The 16,448-nt window shown below is 46.6% G+C and overlaps 1 protein-coding gene across 1 annotated transcript in view; it reads right to left on the bottom strand.

The window, feature by feature from the left end:
• Nucleotides 1-16,448, bottom strand: part of Thsd4 (thrombospondin type 1 domain containing 4) — a 573,943-nt gene that overhangs the window by 547,956 nt on the left and 9,539 nt on the right. The window contains exon 2 of the mRNA XM_037207445.1: nt 1,015-1,111. The gene's annotated coding sequence lies outside the window, so the exon portion shown is untranslated. The remainder of the gene's footprint in view (nt 1-1,014; nt 1,112-16,448) is intronic.

The raw sequence follows: 16,448 nt of genomic DNA, 5'->3' as shown, positions 1-16,448 counted from the left end.
TACCTGCTGAGCCAGCTCACTGACCCTGATTAAATAATTTTAAAAATCCCATCAGTTTATTTTATTCTATTAAGATAGGGTCTCATGTAGACCAGGCTGGCCTTATCTATACAGTCAATTTCTGATCCTCCTGCCTCTATTTCCTGAGTACTGGAATTATAGCCATGTGCAACCAAAGCCCAGTTGATTTGGTACTTAGAATCCAAGAATCCACCAATTGAGCCACAGCTCCAGTCCCCTCCAGTCCCCTATCAGTGTTTTGTTTTGTTCAAGTTTGAAAACAATTCCAACAACATGGATTACATTTCCAGTGTTTGGAGCCCTTATTCTGAGTCCGCAGATAATGCAAGTCCATGTCCATAACTTAGTATCTCTGAGAACTTATTTTCTGATCTACAAAATAAAAAGGCAGTACTTACTCAATTTACCGATATACTCATACTTAATATAAGAAGCAGGTTTTAAAATTAAAGTGGAAATTCCATGCAAGTTTTGAGCAGAACTGACCAGGGTCGTAATGATAACAGATAGGTTAAGTCAAACTCTGTTGGCCTGTAGCCAGAGTGACCTGTGGTCATAGGGGATCACAATACTTTTCCAGTTCCTTAGATGATTCTATTACATAAGATATGATACGTATTTACTGATATCCAATTATTTATCTAAAAGTGAATTTTGTTTTGAGTCCTAGAGTTTCCCAGAAGACAGCAGAGCTCAAGCCACCTGGACCTGTTCTACAGCGTTGTAGCTCCTGGCCTGGAAGGACCTTCTGAAATGTAGACAACTGCACACCTGAACTGCTGTATCAAATACTAGTGAGACACACAACCTGAAGACCAATTACTTAAGAACCCATAGAGTAAAACAGAAACACCAAGCTCCATTTTGGGCCAAGGGGATATGCTTATTTAGTACAGTATAGTGTGAAGCCAGAGTCTGGCAATGCTAGGCAGGGGCACAGCACAGAGCCACACCCCAAGTGCTGTTTTTTTGTTTAAGAGGTTTTCTGCTCACCTGAGACAGCTTGTGAAATGGGAAACCATGATGCTGCAGGTCCAGGCTAAGGCAAGGGTTCCTCAGAGGTGTCCCCAGTTTTCTGCAGGTTCAACTCCTATAGAAATGAACATGGTTATTTTTTAGCGTCACTTGCCTGGAAAAGTTCTAGAGCCCAATCACAGAAAGAAACTGGGATTAAACAAACGTGAAAGGGCCGACAAGATGGCTCAGCTAGTAGAGATGCCTGCCACCAAACCTGCCAATCTGACCTGGATCCCACCCGGTAGAAGGAGAAAACTCATTCACACAAGTTGTCTTCTGATAGCACCATGTAAGCCTCGGCAAACACCACACACACACACACACACACACACACACACACACACACACACACACAAATTAAAACAAATAAATAAAATGTACTAATAAAATACACACAAAAATTAAAACAAATAAATGAAATATACTAAAAAAAAAACAAAAAAAAAAAAACACCATACACAATAGAAGCTACTAAAAGAAAAATGCCACTTCCCAGTCATGGTGACCAGGATTTCCCAGCTAGAAGGTGATACTGAAGGAACACAAGGGAACAAACAGCCTTCCAGGACACTCAGTACAGTCCCTGACTGTGACAGCTAATCTTCATTGGCAAGTTGAGGGTCTCTGGAATCTTTTACAAGACACACCTCTGCCTGTATCTATGGAAGCATTTCCAGAGAGCTTTAGCTGAGGAAGAGCCATCCTGAATGTGGGCGGCACCCCCTAGGAGCTGGGAATCCCAGACTAAATGCAAAAGGAAACAGAGAAACCCAAATGAACGTCAGCACTCATCCTTCTCTGGGTTGGCCGTGAGCACCACGCAACCACGCACGCTGTGCTCTCACGGTCACGCCTTCCCTATCACGATAGACTATATCCTCTCAAAGCATGACAACAGACTACTCTTCCCTGAAGTTGATTCTATATTTGGTCACAGAAACAAGACAAGTAACCAATGCGCCAAACCACAGAAGATGTTCAGTAGATCACTTTCAGTACGATGCCCTCAGGCTCCCAGGTGATGAGGGGCTGGCATTCGGCAAACTGCTCTAAAAATCCAGCGGCTTCTGACTGGCTATCTGACCCGAGAAAGCCATTTTGGCAAGTCAGAATTTTGATTTCCTGACCGTATAGTATCATATAGTAAAAGTACTGCCTAACAAAAGCTGGGAGTACTGACATCAGCAGAACACTCTAGATGAAAGAAGCCAGACACAAAAGAACACACATTATATGACTCCATTTACAGGTAGTATTCAGAATAGGAAAACACAGAGATGGGAAGTAGATGAGGAGCTGCCAGGAGCTGGGGGAGGACAGGAGGAAGGAGATAATGGGGAAGTGCACCATTTGTTCCTGGGGTGACAAAAATGTACGAAAATTAGTAGTGATTACACGACACTGTGAATAGACTAAAATCCATTACAGTATTGATGAACTATGAGTTATTTCTCAATAAAACTGCTTATAAATGCTGCCTAGGACTAAGGATACAGCTCTGAGCTAGAGTTCTAGTTCAGCACGGATAGGGCCCTGGGTTCAACTACTAGCACAGAAACAGAAACCCTGCGTGAAATATCACTGGTGGGGCCTGCAGACGTGGGTCATCTGGTAGAAAACCTGCCTAGCATGCACAAAGCCCTGGGTTCCACACCATCACCATGAAAAATAGGGCTAGCGTGCCTAGAATCCTACCACAGGTGGTCACGCAGAATAAATGAGGAGGCACGTGAAGCGTGTGTGGCCAGCGGCTGGCGCATCGGGACACTGACTAATGGGTAGCTCCGGTGAGACCTTATGCCAAAAGAACAAAGTGACAACTTAGAGTATGTCACCACCTTAAAAGCAGGTAAAGAGAATGCCTCACCTACAAGCACCACTTTATTCTGGTGTCCTTACCAGACAGAATTTCTAAATACTGGCAAGTAAGCCAGAAGTCTGGAAGCAAAGTATAAATAGCATCAGAAAGGCCAAGACGGGAGGTTTGGATGGAATGTAATGAACCTCTGGAGAAGAGGATGGCCTACCCCTGCACCTCCCGCTGCTCATTTCAGGAAAGACGGATGGAGCAAGAATACAGGGGGAGAGGGCAGACATGGACGGATGACACCCTCTCACAGAAAGACAGTTTTCAAAGGCCGTTTCTCTCCACATCCTTCCCAGGACTTCAGGGGTGGGGAGAAAAATAATTATAAGGATTTACACCAAAAAGAAAGAAAGAAAGAAAGAAAGGAAGGAAGGAAGGAAGGAAGGAAGGAAGGAAGGAAGGAAGGAAGGAAGGAAGGAAGAAAGAAAGAAAGAAAGAAAGAAAGAAAGAAAGAAAGAAAGAAAGAAAGAAAGAAAGAAAGAAAGAAAGAAAAGGGGAAAAAAGGACAATACAATGATGAAAATTGGACAAGCCTATTCATGGGGGGAAAAATCCAGATTTTAAGTTCCCACCACCCTTTCTGGAGCTGTTAAGAAAGGAAAGCCTCTTAGCTGTAATCACTCCTAATTGCCCATCAGCAGCCCATGAAATTACTCATGGTATTGAAGACCCTTCCAGTCTTGACTGCTCGCCAGAAGTTACAGTGTGATCTACCAGGAACAAGGCCAGCAAACCAGATCTGTTAAAGAGCCCTCGACATCCGGGCACAGTCTTCCGCCTGTTGGCTACGGGGCAGGTATGCATCAAGACAAGGCACCGAACTTGGAAGGCAGGGCAAGTTTTGCCAAGCTTCTAGTAACCCCTGGCTAATAAATACTCAACAAAAGATGTGCTTGGGTCTTCTCCATAGCACTAAGGCAGGAAATGGGGAACATATCAAGATTAGTGTATAAGGGCAAAGACCGAAAACCTTCCACCAATGTATAATAGATAATAGATATGAGAGAGAGCATGCAGGAGAGTGAGGTGCTAATGAAGGACCGTAAGGAGGACTCCAGTGGCCTCGGGCCATTGAACTTGTACCTTTTTCACCACCCCCACTTTACACACTGCTGGGGATTGAAACAAGACTCTCATAAATCTCAGACAAGCACTATACCAACTGAGCTGTCTCCCGAGTGCCCAGAAAACATAAAATTATCCACAGCCTTCCAACAGCCCCTGCTGATGCCCCATCCTGATCTCCCTCTGTGTGTATTACGCCTTTGGGTCTTTATCTACCCGAAGAAAGGCATCCACCTGCTTGCATGCCATTTAAAACATGGCTCCTTTCATTTGTGCCTTGCCCCTTTAAAGTTTACTTTTGGAGGATATTTTTATGTGGTCGTAGAATACACTGACAGATAAAAATAAACAAGTAGCCGAAAACACTGGAGTTGGATGCACAATTATGTTTTGACTGATGTAAAATAAAAAAAAATAACTACACAATTAAAAAAGATGGAAGACACTAGTATGTCTTTTGACTAACTTCTGTCAGGTGTTCTGGTTTGGATTTTGAGTTTTGAGACAGTCTTACTCTGATAATGCAGGCTGACCCTGAACTTCTGGTCCTCCTCCCGCCTCAGACTTCAAAGTTCTGGAATCTGCTGTGCCTAGCGGCTTCTCAGAGTTGACTGGTCATCCTTACATACAGTTGAGGAGCTTCCTCTGGGAGACCTGCCTGCTCTCTCATTTCCTCGGGGTTCACATTGGCTTCCACGAGGTGTCCTCTATTCAACCAGCTCTGAGTCCCACCACCCACAGGAACATCGTGAAACTAATTTTGTGGGTCTTGACCAGCATTTATTAAGAGGTGAAATGAATGAAGGTGAGGAGAAATAGCAGCATTTATCACACATAGGGAGGGCACGCCTCACTGGGGTTTACAGTCAAGCAAGTTCAAAGTCCTCTCAGAAAGGCCAGGCACAGTAAAGGATCAGAACTATGATTGTGTGGAGTAAAAAACTGAGAGGCCCAGTAAAGCCTGTTCTCTAAGACCCTGTAAAGCAGCGCCAGGCCGATTTTGATGAGATGCCCAAGAAAGAACCATTGTTAGCTCTGGGGGGAGGGGAGCCCGGTAAAATGAGGTTCCTCGAAGATACTTTTGGCAACAGTGGGCTGACCATTGAGTAAACAAGGGCTCCATTGGGACTGAGCCTCCTCCTGAGGTTTGCTCATGATTTACAACTTCGACATTGGACACAAAGGCTAACAATGCAGTTTCTGTAAGAGTGGACGCTCCCTAGGGCTTGGAGAGCTCACCTTCTCCCAGATCCAGTAAGACTCTGGGGAAGCTGAACAAGTCTTCTGATTTGTTTCGGTCACAGTCCCCATACCCTGGGAGGCCACAGGGCTTGAGACAAAAAAAAAAAAAAAAAAAAAAAAAAAAAAAAAAAAAAAAAAAAAAAAAAAAAAAAGCAGCACAGTAGATCCAATCCCGGGCAGAATATAATTCACTCAATCCTTAAAGATGCCGAAGTGCCCTGATCTATGACACAACCACACTGTCCCCTACTCTGAGTATTTTTTCTGCCCTTTGTCCTCATGGTATGAACAAAGCTCCTACCTGACTCATCTGGTTCTGAAGAGGTAGGTCTGCTCGGTCAGTCCCCCAAGTCAACACCAGAAGGGCCCAACTCCAGGTCCGCGTTCTCCCTGTCAGCCCTCCCTCCCACACACATGCCTGGAACTCATACAATGTAAAGCAACCACCCAGACAAACAAACTCACTAGTCCCTGGGTACAGGAAGTGACTCACAAGCAAAGCAGCGGGGTCAAGGCTTTTAGAAGGAACCTGGCTATGGCCCAGTCACCCGCGCCCCCGTTATTAGGGAGGCTGAAGAAGGCTGGCAAACATCTTTTACTAGACACCTGAGATGGTACCCAGTATGCTGTACAACCCTCAGCCAAACTGGGAAACCAACATCTGGATAAGGGACAAGGACCACGGAAGAGGCCTGACAGTGGATGAAGGCTTCCAGAGTCAGGGCACTCCATGTGTTTGGAGTGGACGAACCTTGTCCTGTAGAAAGAACTAGAGAATAGCAGACAGCTGAGGACGAAGGGTCCAGATGTCCTTGTGGCAAGCCAGGGAGTAGAAACCAAGGTCTAGGGCCAGCGAGGTGGCAGCTGGAGAGGACAAAGGTGTCTCCACACCCCAAGTGAGAAAATACTGAATGGGAGGAAGCTTTGGAGAAAGGACAAAGTGGCCACGAATAATGGCCAAAACCAAGAGGCAGAGAACCAGCTTTGTGTCTTCAAGGAGCCCCTGCTCAAAGGGGATGAGTGGGTTGTCCTCAGCAGGCAGAGGACGAGATGTCCTTCTAGGCATGACCAATGCAACCTCCTGGCCACACAAGCCAAGCACAACTAAAAATGCAGCCAAACACTCAGTTATAAACTTCTTTAAACCATTATGATGAGAATGTTTTATATATAACTAGATTGTAGAGCTCTCAAGAGCGAACTTTGTAGATGGCAATGTTGTATGGTAAAGTAAAAAGGCTGGGCATGATAGCAACGATTAGCATTAACAAGATAATAAGCAAACATGCCAGCAGGGGGTGGGGTATGGTCCAGAGCCTTAAGAGAAGGGACTGTCTTTTCTTTGAACAAATATCAGACACCATCTGCCTACACTTGCTCCTCAATAGATAGGAAGCTTCTAAAGGCAAGAGATTGTAGTTACCTTTATAAATGTCCCACATTCAGGCACACTGCCTGGGAGAGGGCAGGCATGCAATAAAAAGCTGGATGAATGAATGAATGGCTGAATGAATGATAAATGTGATGCATTTCTTTTGGTGGGGCGTGTAAGCACATGTGGGCAACAGAGGCCCGTGTCAAATGTCTTTCTTAATTGTCATCCACCTTACTTTATTTTTCCTTTTTCCATTGTGTGTGTGTGTGTGTGTGTGTGCAGGGTATTGTTTTGTTTTTGTTTTTGTTTTGCATATGTGCATGTGAAGGCCCAAGGTTGATCAGTGGAATCAGCCTTGCTCAGTTCCCCTCCTTACTCACTGGGGCAGGGTCTCTCAGTCAAACTCAGAGTTTTCCAATATGACTAGTCTTGCTAGCCAGCTTGCTCTCGAGAGCCCATCTCTGCCTCCCACGGCTGGAATTACAGGCAGGTGCCACGCCCACCTGTCATTTCAAATGGGTTCCTGTGGATCCAAACGGTCCTCCAGCTCATATGGGTAGTGTTTTAACAGCTAAGCCATCTCTCCAGCCCTTCACCTTATCTTTTGAGGCAAGGCCTCCCACTCAACTTTGGACCTGACCTGTTCGGCTACCTAGGCTGGCCAGCAAGCTCTGGGGATCCACCTGGGCCCACTTCTCCAGTGCTGGGGTTGCAGATCCCACACCTGGCTTTTTATAAGAGTGGTGAGGATCAGAACCCAAGTCTTCATCCTCGCCATCTCCCCAGCCAGAGCTTTCCATACCAGAGAGCGGGACTGGATCTTAGTTCCAGTGAGGTGCTACTATGCGTGTTCAGCAAATGTCCACAGGGAGCCCTAGGAGCAGGCAGACCCGACACCCAGGGCAGACGCAGACAGATGCTGCCTCTCTGGGGGGTCTGACCCCTCGTGCCTTCTCTAGGCAGTCATGAATCCACACAACCTTTTCAGGAAATCCTGCCCCAGGCCACAGGGCATACAGGGAAGCTGACCTTGGGGCCCCAACCTGGTCACACTTCCAGCTTCTTGCCCCCTAGATGGAGGACAGCCAGAGGAATGCTCCCCCAACCAACGTGTCCTTGGCTGACGGTCTTTCCTCCCCCTACGTCATAGGGCCCATCCCTTTTTCCTCTGTCCCTCAGCCACAGAAGTCATTTCTTCCCATGGAACCCCCATACTGCAGACTGGCTGGCTCACCCTGAGCAACGAGGAAACACAGAGTGTGAGTTAGGAAAAAATGTGGAGATCTATGCAAACTCCTTGGCTACTTGCAAGCAAACACATTACCACAGGCTTTGTCCTTCATTAAGGGTGAAAAAAAAAAAAACCCTTGCAGCTCCATCCTCACCTGGAGAAAGCTGGTTAGCCAGCACAGAGAACATCATCTGCAGGGTCATTAACGCTTGTGTGGTTTTGTATTTGTTTTCCATCCTAAGATGAAAATCGTTTCCCAGGTAACTAGGGAAAATATTCAAGTGTCGAAATATCAGGCAGGCAGGATATTTCAAATACTCGAGCCATTTGCTCCGGCTTCTGAGAGTTGCTTTTTTCAACTTCAGAGGCATCAGACCAAAGGGGAGGGACTTTCTCCTCCGGCGGCGGCATCTGACCCTCGAGAGTCCACCAGCCTGGCGACACTATTTTAGTCTCACATACAGAACTCCAATCTAGCAACAGTCACCTTGTGTCACTACGACTTTTTCCTTTCTTAACTTTCCACAGCCGGTGCCTGGCACAGTGCTTGGGCACAGCAGGTACCCATTCGGGTGACATCCAAGTCTAGCACTCAACCTCACCAGGAGGGTCTTCTCTTCAGGATAGCTTGCCCAGCTGGGGATCTGAACAGCGACGCAACGGTGGTCTTTCTGTAGCAACTGCTAAGTGTTTCGGAGATTAACACAGCGGGCAGCATTCTCTGCCTGAATCCTAACACCCTGAACACCCAGGAAGACGTTCTGATGGGTCACGGGAAACCCTCCCTAGGATTCAGACACCTGGAGGTGGATCCAGAATTTCCCCCAATATTTTCCCCATACACCTGCTCCCAGAATCTTCTTCCAGGAACAGCCTCCACTCCATGGGTTGTTGATATCAAAGGAAAAAGAGCAGACCTTTCCAGCTGGGCTCCGCATGGGACCTGCAGCTTTCCAAAGGGCTTCCCTGGGCCTTCTCCAGTGAGCGGTCTCATTTCCAACACCTGCGTGTGCTCTAGACATGTTGGCCAAAGGCAGGTGGCCATGGGACAAGGAGAGTGTCGGCCCAGACCACCTTTCCCTCCTGACTCAGGGCCTTGGTTTACAGTTTCTTCATTAGGATCTACGCCCCTCTGCCTACAGTGGTCCCTTGTCATTCTGTAGAACATCTGTGTCCACGCACACACATGCACATTCTTTCCAATATTCATTCCCCCCCCCCTTACTCACATACACACACACTCACACCAGGGAAGGGTGGTTCACGTATGTGTTAACAGTACAAGAACAAATTCCTAGAGCACAAGTGACACATTGATTCCATTCACAAATGGATCCTGGTGAAACTTCAGAGATGAGCGGGACATGGACCAACATGGTTTTTCTTTGGAGGGGGGGAACTATATATATATATAAAATTACGCATGTTCCTAGGTTTCAATCCCTACTCCCATAAAAATGAAAAAAGAATCATGCACGTTTATTAAGAAAAGTAAAAAACCTACAGAGAAATGTAAATAGGAAAGTGCTAATTATTTACTGTCTCATAATCTAATGTTAAACAGTTCCTGGCACTGGACTCCACTGTACATTCCCCAAAGAGCCGTTGGTCCATGTTCCCTGATACACAACACCCAGGCTGCAGCTGGGCGCCAGCCACGGGAAGTGTAAGCTGTGCTCTGCCCAGCTCATTCCCAGCCAGCTCTGGCCTTGAGTCTAGGATCTCTCCCCAGTTCCTTGCATGCCTGCCCGCTCTTGAGCATAAGCCATAAATCAGCTGGGGCCACTTTCTGCCCTTGGTGCTTCCGAGTGTCAGGGGAACGAATTTGCCTTTTCCTGCTCTGCTCCTAAGGCCTGTGCCTCCAGGTTTGTGTTACGATGTTATTTTTTTTTTTTTTAAGCAACAGAAATCTGGTCAATGATTTGTAGCAACCATCGCTGTACCCTGTATGCTGGAAGCTCTGAGTGGCCCTTCAGAGAGCTGCAGAAACCTAGCAAATTGGTCTTATGCCCTTGCCACGATCCGTGACAGGCCAGCATCAGGCCGAGCTGAAATCAGGTGTGGTGATTAAAAGATTAAGCCGATACCGAGGAGATGTACAGCGTATAAACTAAAAGCTTTGAGGGGAACTGAGCTCAAGAAAAACAATGAAAGGAAATTGAGCTTGGGAAGAAGAAAGCTGTTAGCAGACCCTTCGCTTGAACCCCATCAGCACTGCTGAGATTCCCTTCACATCCATCTCCCTGTACGGGCTCACGCTAGCCTTCAGGCCAAGCTGGAATACAAATGCCAGCAACGGCATGAGCGGTACAAACCCTGACCAGTGTTCTCTCGGCCTGACCTCTGCGACTGGGTGTCACACGCATCTCCCAGGAGCCCCACATCTCAGAACCTCCCACCAGCCTCTACTTTCCTCCTGTTGGTGGCGACTTCTGAGCCACGAGAGGATGGTCACCAGCTGCACACCCAGCCCTGCACGTCAGTGGGGCATGTGACCATGTCTCCAGAGAATGGAGCTCAGCGCTCACCCAGGCCTCAGTGAGCCCCACTCCCTGTGTCTTGGGCCCAATCTTTTGCCAGCTCGCAGTCAGTCCTCTGCATTCTTTCTCCAGTGATCCCTCCTTCATGCCTCCCCTCGCCCAGCCTCATCCAACCACCACCCACTCATCTGCAGCCAGTGTTTCTCTGACTCCCCTACCCTTCCCTCTCTCAACATCCAAGTGGGGGCAGAAGCAATGACTCAGTGGGCAAAGTGCTTGCCACACAAATATGAAAATGAGAATTCAGACTCCCAGGCAATCCCCAAGAACGGTGGGCAGGCATGGCACCACCACCTGTAACTCCAGCACTTGTGGGGTGCAGGCAGGAATCCCCAGAGACAGTGGAGTCTGCGTGCCCCAGATACAACGAGAAACTCAGCTCAACAAATATAGTGGGACAACAGAGGAAGACATTCAACACCAATCCCTGGCCTACGCACGCACGCACGCACGCACGCACGCACGCACGCACGCACGCACGCGTATTGGCACCCAGGCACACGTGACCGTGAGCCCAATCACAGATGAGCAAACACACCTGTTCCCATGATCTATGTATCTATCCCTCCAACCACACCACTTCTTCCTCATCACCCTGCCACAAAAATCCACGTGTTGAGAAAACCAGCTCCTCCTCCTCTATTCTTCAAAATTATTTTCAGAAATTTGATCATGAGCTTGTAATCTCAGCACTTAGGAGGCTGAGGTAAGAGGACAGCAAACCGGAGGCTAGCCTGGGCTACATAGCAAAGAGTGTCCCAAAAATGTAAACACTGACTGCAATGAGTGTTGGGGGATATTTTGACTACACTGTGAAACTTGGAGACTGTGTTAATAAAATTAACCTTGGATGGGGAGGGCAGCGACTGCCTAACAGGAATACTGATAGAGAGACGCAGAGGAAGGAATAATGAGGGGCCTAGAGACTCAAGGGTTTCGTTTTGTTTGGGATGAGTGAAGAGACCCTTCTCTTGCTGGGTCTCCACCCAAAGAGGGAGGTCAGCTGGTTGCTTCTCGGTTTCTCTGATTTAGTAGGTTTTCACTCCAACATCTGACTCCCAAGTCTTTACTGGTAAATAAAAGGACAGAGACCGAGTTAAAACCTACATTTGGCAGCTGTGGCCTAGCGGGTGCAGGCAGGACCTGAAATCCTGCCAGGCCAAGGTCTCAGCGTCAGGTCAGGTGGCAGACAGTGGTTAAAATCTCAGTAGATCCAGGTGCTGCCGCTAAGCTGTCAGAAAAATAACAGATGGATCTGGGTGCCATACTTCAAGTTGAAGTTGTGTCTTATGCTACACTGGAAAACTTTGGGGAATGATTCTATCAGGACCTTTGAGTCCTGCCTTCTCTGTCCTCCCCTGGGACTTCATCACAGGCACAAATACTGGACTTTCTGCTACAGTCCTATGGACTGTATGTAGTCCTATGGACACTGTAGCCCAGGTCTGCTTCTCTCTATGGTCCAGCTTGGGTAACTTGTTGCATCCTCAACTTGCTGTTTCTGTTCTCTTGACTTCTCCTATTCAGTCCAGCCAGTGAGAGCTGATCTCAGTTAGGATGGCTTTCACTTCTCAAAATTCCATGCACGATTAAAAACTTAAACATGAGACTAGAAACTATTTTTAAAAATTGGAGAAATACTGCATAGCATTGGCATGAGGGATGATTTTTAAAAAAAAAAAAAAAAAAAATCTGATCCCCAAAGCACAGGCAACAAAGCAAAAACATGAATAAGATCACATCAGACACAAAAGCATTTGCAAGCAAAGGAAAAAGGGACAGTGTGAAAAGGTAGCCTGCAAGCTAGGAGAGAATGTTTACAAACCATGTATCTCATAGGAGATTAAGATCCAAAATATGAAAATAACTCAATAGCAACAACAAACAATAAAGAGTGAAAAAGTAGATTAGGGACCTTGTTAGCACCTCTCAAAAGAACACACACAAAAACATTCATAATCACTAGGAAACGGAACTTTAAAGCAGGGGTGAGCATCGATCTTATACATGTCAGGATGGCTCTGATCAGATTTGAGATGACTTGTTGGCGCGGGTGGCAGGGGGTGGGACTTTCAAATGACACTGGTGGGGGCGGGGTTAGAATAGCTGTCATGGAATCCTCTATGGAAATTTTTCAAAAACCTAGTCTGGTGGAGCAATCCCTCTTTTCCTATTTCTTCTAAAGTACTTCATCTGTTTAATGAAGAGATGCACGAACTCTCGGCTTCCTTGGAGCGTTCTTCCCAATAGCCACATTATAGAAATTAGTGTAAATGCCCATCAGCCAATGCTGGATAAAGAAAACACTAAGTGGAATACTACTCAGCCTTTTAAAAAAAGGAAACCTCATCATCTGGGACAACATGGCTAGAACTTGAGAATATTATGTTAAGTGAAATAAGCCAGACACAGGAAGGCACATCCATGTTTTCCCTTACACATGGCATCTCAAACAAGTCAACTCACTGAAGCAGAATGCAGATGGTGCTGAAAGGCAACAGAGTGGACACAAAAGAGCGAGCCGGCGAAGGGTGCTGAGAGGTCCTCGTCGTCGTTTACGCTACTGCAGAGTTTGGTGTGTATTGTTAACGACAGCATAGTAGAGATGTCATAACTGCTGAGGACATTTCAGATGTCCTCTTTACAAAAAAAAATGACAGGTATCTGAGATGAAGGACAGTTTGTTTAAGCACTCCACTCTGTACCCCAGAACTAGACATTAGGACAACTTGTTGACTCACAATAATTTTAATATTTAAAAATAAAATTTCCAAGGCTTAGCGGTAGAATACTTACTTGCCATGTGCAAGGCCCTGGTTTATATCCCAGCATTACACAGATAGAGATAGAACACTGATAAATAGATAACTGGTAGATAGAAAGGCAGATAATATATGATAGATAGATAGACAGAGAGATAGATAGATGGTAGGTAAATGATTGGTAGATAGACAATCAATTAATTTATAGATGGATGAGTAATGGATCAATAGATGGCAGATAGATGGTTGAGAGATTGATCGACGATGGATAACTGAGAAAATTTCCAATTGTTGAGCCCTTTTCATCTATTTCTTGATTAAGATCTGTTCTCGTTGCTTTCGAGCTTATTGGTAGTTACTTATTGAGGCACTTTCACGATGGGGGCTTCTAAAGCTTCACTGGGTGTCTCTCACCTCTTAGTCAGCTTCGTGCGGGCCTCCATCCATTGTCCTTCTCCATTCAGCAGATCTTCCTGGCTCTCGTGACTGAGTCTGTGCTAAGCCTGCACATCGTAGGCATTGTGTTATGAACAAAGATCTTATTTACGGCTTCCATTTAACTGTCTTCTTTTGACATGCTGGAGTCGGAGAGAGGCTTTTCCCTCATCATGCTCAGCTGGGGACAAAAAAGTCCCCATTTGCTCTCCACTGAGGAAAGGGGAGTCATCAGTCCTTTGGGCAGGACGGTGGCGGTTCCCGCTCTCCAGCATGTCTCCACTGGCATTCCCCTGCTGGGAGGGCAAAGGAGAAACATGAAGCATGGCATGCTCCCCAGTTCGTCATGTGGCCGCCACTGAGTCCACAGGTGGGGGCAGACCAGAGGGAATTTGTGTCTTTGTCTCTGCGGATGGTAGTACGAGTCTGTATGACTATTCTCAGGGGAGGGAAGGAACATCTTACTGCTGCTGGGTAAGGGCGAAGGCCTGTCTCAGTTAAGCAATGTCCCTTACAAACAATCCAATCAATCGCTGTTCATTTAGGAATGAAGAATTGGGTGGACAGTGGTGACACACACCTTTAATCCCAAAACTAGGAAGGAGAGGCAGATAGATCTGTGAGTTCAAGGCCAGCCTGTCTACAGAGTGAATTCCAGGACAGCCACAGCTACACAGAGAAACCCTGTCTCGGGAGGTGAGGAAAGGGGAGATAAAGAATTAGTGACATAGCAATGAGCAATTACTACTGGCGGACAAATGGCGAGCCAGTGGCCATGACGCCAAGACCACTTGTCTATACACTGAAGAACTCTCTGCCCAAGGAGAACACCAGCCCCCTGCCCAGCGAAACAAGGAAAAGAAACCTCACTGGCCGAAGGACAACAGCTGCCTCCCTTCACATCCTGCCAGCCCCCAGGCCAGAAAGCACACATGGCTACGTGCCAACACCCCCTAAACAACACAAACACACGCTTGCCCAAGTCGAGTTTCCATCCAACACATACAGCAAAAGCAAGTTCGGGAGCCAAGAACCACAGCCTCACCATCACCTTCAGGGCTGGTGGTCTCCCATCTGGAGAGAATCCTGCTTTCCTGCCCATTGGAATCTCTGAAAGCAAGATACACCCAGGAGCTGGGGAGATAGGAGAAGCAGCCCACAGGCTAGGCAGCCCCTCCCAGCTGGAGAGCTGGGTCTGCGGCCAGCTGGAGCCTTGGTCCATGGAGCTGGGGCCTCTCCTCTGGCCCCAACCAGCCGTCTACACAGAGCTACATTTTGTCCAATAAGGGTGAGCTGGTGACCCGGGCGGGGAACTCGGCTTTCCAACAGCCTTTGTTTTTGTTTCCATTTAAAAAGGTTAGTGACTTTATTACATGTGGAAAGAACCAGAGAAACAAGCTCAAAGAGGCTCAGCATGTTTTTGGAGCTGACCAAAAACACAGGACTTTTGAGTCTCGTTGGGAGGAAAGGGAACAAGTTTATCCTGCATTCACCATGTGCCAAATACAAGCCTGGGAGTGCCTTCTGTGCCCTCCCCTGGTAGATTCAGCCAGAATCAAGTCCAAATTCCTTACCACAGACCATCAGGAGGTCAGGAGTCAGAGCTACTGGACTCCAGGATCAAATACAATGAGAGACCAATGTATAAAGAAGTTCCCTTTCAATCAGCAACCAAGACACCATATCACACATTCATCCATCAATGTTCTTGGGATGGCTGGCTCATGGGCATCCCCACTACCACCAGCCATATCCATGGCCACTCAAGTCTCTCATATGAAATGCATGGTATTTGTATATAACCTATGTATATCCTTCCATATGCTTTAAATTACTCCTGGGGGTATATACATTATCTCACACAGTGTAAATGCTATGTGAGTGGCGACCTTATAGAAATGGCATGGTATATGCATATGACCTATGCACATCATCCTGCCTGTGCATCTTGAACTATTTCTGGATTGCTCACAATGCCTCATGTACTGTACATGTTGTGTAAATGGACACTGCCTGTACTATACATCTCTAGTAAACAAAGACAAGAACGAAGGTCTGAACATGTTCAATACTGACAGAAAACTTTAAAAATATTTTTAATCTGAGCCAGACAGTGGTGGCATACACCTTTGATCCCAGCCCTCGGGAGGCAGAGGAGGGGGAATCTGTGTAAGTTTGAGGCCGGCCGGGTCTACAGAGCGAGTTCCACAGCGGCCAGGACTACACAGAAATCGTGTCTTGAAAACCAATAATAAAAATAAACTATATAGATATATTCAATCTGCAGTTGGTTGCTTCTTGAGAGGGTGTAGTATATTACTGAAGTCATTGGATGCTAAGAATTTTGAAAGCCTCTAATTTTTTACTCACCACAAAAACATACTCAAAGTATGATAAATTATATTATGACAACTACTTAAGTTGATACCCCCAAGCTCATAAATAACCAAATTTTTTGGCTAAAACTTATGAACTAGATGCTCAGGGACACTGGAACATCTATGATTTCCGTGGACTCTCTGGGACACTGCCGTGGTTTAATGGGAGATGTCCCTATACATTTGTATATTTGAACTTGGTCCCCATTTGGTGCTGTTTGGGAAGGTTGTGGGACTGTTCAGGGGCAGAGCCTTTCTAGAGGAAGTAGGCTACTGGGGGTGGTCGGAATAGTCAGGCTCCACTTCCTGTTCTCTTTCTGCTTCCTGACTGTGGATGCAGTGTGACCGGCCAGTTTCCTGCGCCTGCTGCCACTCCTTCCTCACTTATTGCCACATCGTCCTGGCCAAGCTGGCATCGTCCTCCTGAACTAGAAGCCAGATGGCCCAGTCCTCTATTCAAATGCTCCTTGTCAAGAGTTTGTCACAGCAATAATACAAGTTACTCACACGGATAT

The sequence above is a fragment of the Peromyscus leucopus genome, chromosome 7, assembly GCF_004664715.2.
Source record: "Peromyscus leucopus breed LL Stock chromosome 7, UCI_PerLeu_2.1, whole genome shotgun sequence".
In the NCBI taxonomy this organism is placed as follows: domain Eukaryota; kingdom Metazoa; phylum Chordata; class Mammalia; order Rodentia; family Cricetidae; genus Peromyscus; species Peromyscus leucopus.
The sequence above is the reverse complement of the archived record's forward strand: the minus strand, read 5'-3'. Positions and strand labels throughout refer to the sequence as shown.